The sequence below is a fragment of the Hemitrygon akajei genome, chromosome 11 (assembly GCF_048418815.1).
Source record: "Hemitrygon akajei chromosome 11, sHemAka1.3, whole genome shotgun sequence".
Classification (NCBI taxonomy): Eukaryota; Metazoa; Chordata; class Chondrichthyes; order Myliobatiformes; family Dasyatidae; genus Hemitrygon; species Hemitrygon akajei.
This window is the reverse complement of record NC_133134.1, coordinates 88,707,449-88,718,868: the sequence shown is the minus strand read 5'-3', so window position 1 is coordinate 88,718,868 and position 11,420 is coordinate 88,707,449. Positions and strand designations below refer to the sequence as shown.

Sequence of the window (11,420 nt, the reverse complement as noted above, 5' to 3'; positions counted from 1 at the left end):
TAATATTGAAATCTTGCGTGACCCAGGAACTGCCTCGCTATATGACCACAAAGTGGGGAGTGTCGGGGCAGGGCAGGGACAGGTAGGAAAGGTGCATGGACAGGCTAGGTTTCTGCTTGACATTTGGGGTCACTCTCATTGCCAGCTGTCAGCTGACAAGTTGCATAATTTGCTGGATGGGCAGGAAGGAGGAGGAGTAGAGGGGAGTTGGGATTGTGGTAAATTGATGGAGCTGAGCAAGGAAGGGACAGGAGGGTTGGGGTATTGGGAAACAATGGGAAGTTGGGAACATGAGGGATAGTTCAAAGGGAGAACGGGGTATCAAGATAGGTGCAGGTGGAATGGAGTGAGAGGAGAAATGGAATACACAAGAAGGGGGGATGTGGTGAGAAGAGAAGCAGTATGGAGATTAACAAAAATGGGAAGGTTTGGGGAATAGGCTGAAGGGGGGCTTTGGGTATTAGATAATGGACAATGGGGAAGATGTCCATCTTGTGTTTGTTGATCTTGTTACTTCAGATTATTTTTCCAGCAGTCCAATATCGAATTGCTCCTAGAAACAGAAAATCTACAACACAATACAGGGCCTTTGGTCCAGAAATCTTTGCCGAACATGTCCCTACCTTAGAAATTACTAGGCTTACCTATAGCCCTCTATTTTACTAAGTGCAACGTACCTATCTAAAAACCTCTTAAAAGACCCTATCGTATCCGCCTCCACCAATGTTGTCAGCAGCCCAATCCACGCACTCACCACTGAATAAAAAAACTTACCCCTGATATCTCCTCTGTACCTACTCCCCAGCACTTTAAACCTGTGTCCTTTTGTGGCAACCATTTCAGCCCTGGAAAAAAGCCTCTGACTATCCATACGATCAATGTCTCTCATCATCTTGTACACCTCTCATCCTCTGCTCCAAGGAGAAAAGGCCGAGTTCACTTAACCTATTCTCATAAGGCATACTCCCCAATCCAGACAACATCCTTGTAAATCTCCTCTGCACCCTTTCTATGGTTTCCACATCCTTCCCGTAGTGAGGTGACCAGAACTGAGCAGTACTCCAAGTGGGGTCTGGCCAGGGTCCTATATAGCTGCAACATTACCTCTCAGCTCCTAAATTCAATTCCATGATTGAATTGAATACACCATATGCCTTCTTAACCACAGAGTCAACCTGCGCAGCTGCTTTGAACGTCCTATAGACTTGGACCCCAAGATCCCTCTGATCCTCCACACTGCCAAGAGTCTTGCCATTAATACTATATTCTGCCATCATATTTGACCTACCAAAATGAACCACTTCACACTTATCTGGGTTGAACTCCATATGCCACTTCTCAGCCCAGTTTTGCATCCTATCAATGTCCCACTGTAACCTTTGACAGCCCTCCACACTATCCACAACTCCTCCAACCTTTGTGTCATCAGCAAACTTACTAACCCATTCCTCCACTTCCTCATCCAGGTCATTTATTAAAATCACAAAGAGTAAGGGCCACAGAACAGATCCCTGAGGCACTCCATTGGTGACCATGCAGAATGACCCGTCTACAGCCGCTCATTGCCTTCCATGGGCAAGCCAGTTCTGGATCCACAAAGCAATGTCCCCTTCGGTCCCATGCCTCCTTATTTTCTCAATAAGCCTTGCATGGGGTACCTCATCAAACGCCTTGCTGAAATCCATATACACTTCCTTCATCAATGTGTTTAGTCACATCCGCAAAAAATTCAATCAGGCTCATAAAGCAGGACCTGCCCTTGACAAAGCCATGCTGACTACTCCTAATATTATACCTCTCCAAATGTTCACAAATCCTGCCTCTCAGGATCTTCTCCATCAATTTACCAACCACTGAGGTAAGACTCACTGGTCTATAATTTCCTGGGCTACCTCTACTCCCTTTCTTGAATAAAGGAACAATATCCGCAACCTCTCCTGTTCCCATTGATGATGCAAAGATCATCACCAGAGGTTCAGCTATCTCCTTCCTCACCTCCCACAGTAGCCTGGGGTACAGTTCGTCTGGTCCTGGCAACTTATCCAACTTATTGCTTTCCAAAAGCTCCAGCACATCCTCTTTGTTAAGCTTTTCAGTCTGCTGCAAGTCATCACTACAATCACTAAGATCTTTTTCCATAGTGAATACTGAAGTAAAGTATTCATTAAGTACCTCTGCTACTTCCAATGGTTCCATACACACTTTCCCACTGTCACATTTGATGGGTCCTATTCTTACCCTCTTGCTCTTCCATATTTGTAGAATGCCTTGGGGTTTTCCTTAATTCTGCCCACCAAGGCCTTCTCATGGCCCCTTCTGGCTCTCTTAATTCCTTCTTAAGCTCCTTCCTAGTAGCCTTATAATCTTCTGGATCCCTAACATTACTTTGCTCTCTGAACCTTTTGTAAGCTTTTCTTCTTGACTAGACTTATTACAGCCTTTGTACACCATGGTTCTTGTACCCTACCATAACTTCCCTGTCTCACTGGAATGTACCTATACAGAGCTCTACACAAATATCTCCTGACTATTTGCCACATTTTTTCTGTACTTTTCCCTGAGAATATCCGTTTCCAACTTAAGCCTCCAATTTCCTGCCTGATAGCCTCACAATTTCCCTTACTCCAATTAAACGCTTTCCTAACTTGTCCATTCCTATCTCTCTCCAGTGCTGTTGTAAAGTAGAATTATGATCACCATCTCCAAAATGCTCTCCCACTCAGAGATCTGACACCTGACCAGGTTCATTTCCCAATACCAAATCAAGCCTCCTCTTGTAGGCTTATCTACACACTGTCAAGAAACTTTCCTGAACACACCTAACAAACTCCACCCCATCTAAACCACTCGCTCTAGGAAGATGCCAATTGATATAGGGGAAATAAAAATCTCCTTTCACGACAACTCTGTTATTATTACACCTTTACAGGATCTGTTTCCCTATCTGCTCCTCGATACCCCTGTTACTAGTAGGCGGCCTATAGAAAACCCCCAGGAAAGTTATTGACCCCTTCCTGTTCCTAACCTCCACCCATAGAGACTCAGACAATCCCTCCATGGCATCCACCTTTTCTGCAGCCGTGACACTATCTCTGATCAACAGTGCCATGCCCCCACCTCTTTTGCCTCTCTCCCTGACCTTTCTGAAACATCTAAAACCTGGCACTTGTAGTAACCATTCATGTCCCTGAGCCATCCAAGTCTCTGTAATGGCCATCACATCATATCTCCAAGTACTGATACATGCTCTAAGCACATCCGCTTTATTTACAACACTCCTTGCATTAAAATAGACACATCTCATGCCTTCGGTCTGAACGCATCCTTTCTCTATCACATGCCTAACCTCCCTCTCGCACTGTCTACAAGCTTTCTCTATTTGTAAGCTAATCTCCTCTTCCCCAGACTCTTCAGTTCAGTTCCCACCCCCCAACAATTCTAGTTTAAACTCTCCCCAGTAGCCTTAGCAAGCCTGCCCGCCAGGATATTTTGGTCCTCCTGGGATTCAAGTGCAACCCGTCCTTTTTGTACAGGTCACACCTGCCCCAAAAGAGATCCCAATGATCCAGAAATCTAAATGCCTGCCACCCTGCTCCAATCCCTCAGCCACGCGTTTATCCTCCACCTCATCATATTTCTATTCTCACTGTCGAGTGGCTTCTCTTTTAATCTTTATATTGCTGAAAAACCTTTTGCTATCCTCATTGATATTAGTCACTAGATTACTTTGGTTCATCTTTTCTCCCCTTATGGCTTGTTTAGTCGCCTTCTGTTCGTTTTTAAAAGTTTCCCAATCCTCTAACTTCCCACTAACTTTTGCTCTATTATTTCTTGTCAGCCACCGTTGCATCATCCTACCTTCAGAATATTTCTTCTTCTTTGGGGTATATCTATCCCGCATCTTCTGATTTGGCTCCAAAACTTAAGCCACTGGCGCTCTGCTGACATCCCTTCTAGTGTCCCCTTCCAATCAACTTTGGCTAACTGCTCTCTCATGCCTCTGTAAATCCCTTTACTCCACTGTAATACTGATGCATCTAACTTTAGCTTCTCCATCTCAAATGGCAGAGTTCTATCATCATATTATCACTGCCTAAAGGTAAGCTCCCTAATCAATCTGACTCATTGCCCAAAATTTAGAAGGATGAGAGGGTATCTCATTGAAACCTCAAATGTTGAAAGACATGGTAGATGTGGAAAGGATGTTTCCCACAGTGGGAGAGTCTAGGACAAGAGGGCACAGCCCTCTTGAGAGGCATCCATTTAAAACAGAGTTGCGGAGAAATTTCTTTAGCCAGAGGGTGGTGAACTTGTGGAATTTATTACCAGAGGCAGCTGTGGAAGCCAGGTCATTGGGTATATTTAAGACAGAGCTTGATAGATTCTTGTTTGAACACAGCATCAAAAGTTAAGGGGAGAAGGCTGGGGAGTGGAGCTGAGGAGGGAAGAAAAAGGTTCCGCTGTGGCGACCCACTTCCCAGCGCACTCGAACCGGCTCACAAAACGGCGCACGCCGGCATTGAGGCCGGTCCAAGTCTGCTTCACCAGCAAGGGGAAAAGCCCGTGCGCGGGACCGGACTGTGAATACAGTATTCCCGCCCGGGGAGGGCGGGATCAGGAAGGCTTTAAAGCGAGGCTGCGAAGTTTGAATAAACCTCTTTTGCAACTGCAACTCACTGACTGTGTGTCGTTTATTTCAGCGCTGCGTGTAGCACACCGCTACAATTGGTGACCCCGACAGCCCAAACAATATTTGAGCCGAAGATGAACGACGTCGCATCTGTTCATGCAGTTTCGTTAAAACTGCCAAGCTTCTGGACGCTGCGACCTCACCTATGGTTCCAGCAAGCAGAAGCCCAATTCCACATTTGGCAGATAACCTCGGATGCCACACGTTACTACTACGTGGTGAGCTCCCTCGACCAGGACACAGCGGCCCAGGTTGAGGAGTTCATACAGTCTCCCCCAGCGGACGGCAAATACATGGAATTCAAAGCCCTGCTCATAAGGACTTTCGGACTCTCATGGCGCGAGCGAGCTGCCCGTTTACTGCACCTGGATGGTTTGGGAGACAGACCGCCATCGGCTTTGATGAACGAGATGCTGTCCCTGGCCGGAGGACACAAGCCCTGCCTCATGTTTGAGCAGGCATTCCTGGAGCAGCTGCCCGAGGACATACGCCTGCTGCTGTCCGACGCGGATTTCAGCGACCCCCGGAAGGTGGCGGCCCGGGCGGACTTGCTGTGGAAAGCCAAGAAGGAGAGTGGGGCGTCCGTCGGACAGATCACCAGGCCATGCTCCCAGCCCAGCTCCGAGCTCCCAGACCGGGCTCGGCAGCAGAGCCCACTAACCCCAGAGGCAGGGGTGAGGAGGCCAACGAACAATGGTGCTTCTACCACCAGCGGTGGGGCGCAGAAGCCCGCCGCTGTAGCCCGCCCTGCAAGTGTCGTGGTTTTTTGTGCCTTACAAATGACCAGGAGACGCAGAAGATTCTTCAAGAAGGGTTAAACTTTAATTTGCAAATCAAAGCTGAGACAGTCATTGAGCTAGTCGCTGATTGCCCACCGATCCTCGGACACTGCAGCTTTTATAGCAAATCTCTAGTTGCATTTTACACGTGCTGCACGTACATTGTGCATAGCAAATAATAAACTCAGAACTGAGCAATGTTCTAATCTACATTTCTTTAGTTCTTTAGCTACCTCTCATTAACACACCATTGTCATCTTAAGACTGCAGTCTCCTACCAAATTGGGTACATGCATAGCAAATAGGAAACTCAGAACTGAGCAATGTTCTAATCTACATTTCTTTAGCTCTTTAGCTACCTCTACATTCCTAAGATTTCATTCTACTAAATTGAGTACATGCATAGCAAATAACTGACTTCATAGTTAAAGTTTATACTTTTATACTCCAATATAAGTTCCCTTTGAGACCCAGAGGGGTCTCACACTCACACAGAGAAAGAAGACTAAGAGTCTGCGCACAAAAGCCCCAATAAACTCAAGCACTTATTCCCAAATCTCAGGTTAAACTAAAATTTTCTGCGCCAAGACCTCAAAGTATTCTCTCCCTGTTACCCTGGGCCGCTGAGCCAAAAACCTGTCCCTATGTATCTGAGACAGGGAAAAAGACTCAGAAGCCCTTACAATCTACTCCCACACTGTCGTTTTGCTCCTGTTCATCCTGCAGGTGTTGTAGGCTGTAACGATACATTTTTGGTGTTTCTTTCTCTACTAAGCTTGCTTCAGTAATTGCCACGAGCATCGGAAATTGTTTGGTTGCAGCACGCACTACAAGAGATTTGAGACAAGGAAGAAAACAGCACAGCAGAAGCGCACAGCTCAACAATATAATACTGACAGTTATTGCTATTTTAGTCAGCCATGCTCCCCATCCTCCGAGTCTACTTTCTAACCAATCACAGAACTGATGTCCGAACCCTGCATTCTGTTTGACCTCCGTCTGCAGATTCTTTAACTTATTCATTGCTCTGGTGAAAGACCCTTCTGGGCTAGTATTGTTCGGTATGAAAGTGCAGCATTGTTCTCCAAACATTACACACACACCCCCTTTCTCTGCCAAAAGCCAATCCAGTACCTGTTTTGCCACGCCATCCTGCTAGTTGCATCTAGCTGTTGCCTTAAGGCCTCCAGTGCATCATCGGTGTAGTTGATGAACCTCTGCTGATTATAGTATATATAGTTTATCCATTCAACATTTTTGCTTACCCCTATCACAGGTATGATAGCTTCCCAGCCTGCAGCAATCTCATTCGGTGTCAGGCATGTCATGCGGTAACTCATCAATGCTAACGGTAAAGCATCGACCCAATTAAGTTTAATGTCTGCACAAATTTTGTTTAGTTTGGCTTTCAGGGTTCCATTAATTCTCTCTACCATGCCCTGTGACTGAGGGTGGTATACACATCCAAATCTTTGCTTTATCCTCAGCGCCTGTAGTACCAGTTTGACCACTTTCTGGATAAAAGCTGAACCATTGTCTTTATCATGTCTACGTAATCAATCACTAAATGTTTAAATGGTCCTTCAGGTACAGGAATGTGACCTATTGGGGTTGTAATTCCCTTCTGAACATTATTTTGTGCGCATACCTCACACTGTGACAAAACAAAGTCCACTGAAGCCTGTAAATAAGGTGACCAAAAACCATCCTTCTTTATTTTCCTTATCACTTCCCCCCTTGCACAATGGTCCATCCGATGCGCTTCTGAAATCAGAATCGTCAGTAGAGGGGTGGGTGCTACCAACAAACCGTCTTCCGTGCTCCACAAGCCTTCCGGGTTCTGCTTGGCCCCCCTTTTTCTCCACATTGTCTGTTCTGCCAAAGTTGCCTTACCTTGTATTTCAATTAGGTCCTCCACGTCAGGTTCTGGAGTTAGGCTTACCTGGGGGGCAATGACAGCTGACGTACATTCAGACGCTTTTCTAGCTGCCTCGTCTGCAGCTTGATTTCCCTTTGTTATTACATCGTTTCCCTTTTTATGTGCCTGGCATTTTACTATAGCCAATGCTTTAGGTTTCATTATGGCTTTTATTAAGTCTAGAATTTGCTGACAATGTTGTATGGGATCTCCGCTACTTTTTTTAAAACCTCTCTGCTTCCACACTGCCCCGAACAAATGGCATACTCCGTGAGCATATGCTGAATCAGTATAGATGTCTACTTTCTCACCTTCCATCATTTCACATGCAGCTGTCAGGGCTTTGAGTTCTGCTAGTTGGGCGGAACACGGTTGGGGACAGGACTCCATCCTAATAATCTTATAGCTCGACTGATCCTGCTGCACCAATGAGAATCCTGCGTGATTTCCATCATAATCCTTATAACAAGAGCCATCTACGAACAGAACCTTTTTATCTATATCCTCTAGTGGTTCTGACCGTAAATCTGCTCTCAATTTGGCAAATGCCATCATCTTCCCTACACAATCATGGGGTTCTCCTTCATAGTCTAAAGGGACAAAATCGGCTATATTACTGGTAGTGCATCTCTGTATAGTTATGTCAGGAAATGTCAATAGCATCTGATACGCTGCTATCCTGGCTGGCGTCAGCACAAATTTCCCTTTTTCCAGCAATTCTGCTATTTTGTGGTGTGTGTACAGAGTTACAGGATAGCCCAGGGTTACCGATGATGCCTTTTCATATGCATAGTACAGCGCCGCCAATCCCTGATAACAGGGTGGGTACCCCTGAGCCACCTCATCTAGTCTCGTACTGTAGTATGCTATCGGCTGCTTTGCTTTTCCTGTGCCTGTCTCTTGTGTTAGAACCGCTGTAACATAACCCTCCTGTCGATTGGATACATACAAATAAAAAACCTTCTCGTAGTCAGGCAAAGCTAATGCTGGTGCTGGCTGCAATTCCTGCTTAATAGTATTGAAAGCTACCTCCGCATCTCCATTCCACTGTAAGCCATTCTTCAAATTTGTATGTTCTGCTTCTTCCATTATCTTTCTTAAAGGTGCCACAATCTCAGCATATTCTCCTATCCAATCTGAGCTGTACCCTGCCATTCCCAAAAATGTCATCATCTGCCCTGCAGTCTGGGGTTTTGGGGCCTTAGCTATTGCCTCAATCTGATCTGGTGCTATCACCTTCACTCCCTTGGATATTACCCTGCCTAAGTATTCCACTTGCTGCATGCAGAATTGCAGTTTCTTTTTGGATACTTTATGTCCTCCGTGCGCTAGCTTCTCTAACAGAGTTATAGTGTCCTGCTTACACTGTTCCTCGCTGTGGGAGCAAATCAACAGGTCATCCACATATTGTAACAATGTACTTTCCAATGGCATGCCCTCTAGGTCTGCCTTCAATACCTGATTAAAAATGTGTGGTGAATGTTTAAATCCTTGCGGCATTCTGGTATAGGTATACTGAGCACCTCTGTAAGTAAATGCAAACAAATACTGACACTGCTCGGCCAGAGGAATGCTGAAGAAAGCCGAACACAAATCGATCACTGAAAAGTAACTTGCTTCTGGTGGAACATTAGTCAAAAGCGTGTGTGGGTTGGGGACTACCGCTGGCCAGTCCTCTACCACATCGTTTACCACTCGCAAATCATGCACCAATCTCCACTTAGATTTATCTGCTTTTAAGACCGGCAACAACGGGGTATTGCATGGACTGTTTGTTCTTTTAAGCACTCCTATTTCAAGCAACCCCTGCACTGTCGACGCTATTCCCTCTTCTGCTTCTGGTCTTAGTGGGTATTGTGGTCTCCTGGGTGGAATTGCTCCTTTTCTCAGACTAGCTGTTTTTATTTTCCCTACGTCCGTGTCATGCTGTGACCACAGAATAGACGGCAACTCATCTAACCTTTTATCTTTCTGCTGGCCTCTTTCCTTTCCCAGCACGGGCATGTGTGGTTGGGGAGTTATTTCGACCTCTCTCACTGTCCCTACCATATCTACACTTACCATTATTTTAATACAATTGTTGTCTTCTGATATCCACACCTCTGGCGTGATTTTCCTCCACACTGTTACGGTTTCAGCACTCTTAACTAAAGGTCCTAAGTCTTTAGACTGATATCCCTTATTTATCAACAACGTTACGTGGGGCGCCGCCTCCGGTATCCTGTACCATTTTTCTAAAAAGGTGTTCCACTTAACTTGTAAAGCTGCCCCTTGCTTTCCAATTATCATCGCCTCCCCATTCCAGGTGCTGTTGGGTACATGCCTCCAGGTGCCATTTCTCCTCTAACTCCCTATTCTGAGTCTTGTCAAAAAGGGACCCTCCAATATCCAGGCATTCCTTTTTTGTTTTCTCTTTTTTTTAATAGGGATGTTAGGGGGGAGGGGTTAAGGGGAGGGGGGCTGGGTAACATTTTTTTTTCTCATACACATTTATTCTGTAACTATTTGAAAACAATAAAAAAAGTTTAAAAAAAAAAAATCACTGTACAATGTAGCTCAGATTTGGGCATTACAGCCCTGGGTAATATAGCCTGCACGCCCTTTTTCCATTTTTCCCAGGTTTCCTGAATCTGGTCTGCGATGTCTCCTATCCAAAAGACATTAGCCTTCTTGTCTTCTCGCACTATCAATTGAGCCCCTGCTCTTTCCACACTCAGCCCATTTCTGGTGCATTCTAATTTTAATTCCAGTTTCAACAAGGCATCTCTGCCTAACAAATTAATCGGAGTTCCTTTAAATACTAGCACCAGCAAAACAATTTCTTTATTTCCCATTCTCAACCGCACCGGAGCCGTGCACTGTGTTAACTGTGTTTTCCCCGAGAACCCTACCGTCTTAATAAACTTTCTTGACATGGGAAGGTGAAGGGCATACTGTGGCTGTACACAAGTGTACGTGGCTCCAGTATCTATCATCATTGGTGTCAGTTGCCCTTCTAACATAACCTGAACAATGGGTTCCTCATCTGCCTCCCCTTTGCCCATAGCTTCTCTGTCCCCCTCCTTGGAACTTCCAGTCCTGTCTGGGCTGTTTGAATTTAGTCTGTTCCTGATAGGGCATTTGTGGGAATGCTCCCTCAAAGTCAATTATTGGCATGGGGTTTTCCAGCCCTTGTCTTACAGTATGATCGGTCCCTCCATATAGCAGTGCTTTGTCCAGTTCGATGGCTGTACTCGAACCGGTGGTTGTTGGCAGCATCTTTTTGTTTTTCCCTTTTTCCTTCTTTTTGAGTTCTTCGAGCTGCATTTGTATTAACTTTCTTTGCACCTCTTCCTGCTGCTCAGCCAACCTTTGTTTGTCTTTCCGGTATTTCCCAACGGCATGGACTACGTGGTCTCTAAATTCTTGTGGGGTCTTTGACGTTAGCCCAACCACCTCCTCCAGTTTGGATTTTACTTGTGGTGGCATTGCATCCAAAATGCTATGTCAGAACAGTGAAGTCATAAATAAGCTATTCTCCACCTCTTGCTCAGTCTCCAGTCTCCACCTTTTCAACTGGTTTTCTACGTAGGCTGCTGGGTTTTCAGTGTCTCCCAGTGGATCCCCTTTTAAGGCTTTGGGGTCCACTTTGGGTGGATAAAGCTTTCTGAGGGCCTGCCATACCCTCTGCCTCACTCTGTCAAACCCATCTCCATCAGTTCTTGGGTCGTTCGAGTTTACTATGCCAGCCATTTCCATTAGTTCGTTAAATTTGGAGGTTCCCATCAACCTTATCAACAGTGCCTTCAAATCTCCCATAGCCAATAATCGTCCTGCTGTTTCTTCTTCAAAGGCTCTAATCCATTTCCCTACTCCTTCATGTAAATTGGGCAGAGTGTTTTTCAGCCCTTCTAGGTCCTGGGATCCCCAAGGGATATACTGCACTTGTCCTGATCCTTTAACTAACAACGGCATCATTCTTCCTCCTCCTTCCCACCTGCCCTGGCTTTCCTCCTCGCCTGACTCCCCATCTGTCTCAGAGTATGTCTTTACT

General features: G+C 45.6%; 1 long non-coding RNA gene across 4 annotated transcripts in view; it reads right to left on the bottom strand.

The window, feature by feature from the left end:
• The window catches only part of LOC140735830 (uncharacterized), a 132,712-nt gene that overhangs the window by 22,269 nt on the left and 99,023 nt on the right, over positions 1 to 11,420 (bottom strand). The window lies entirely within an intron of this gene.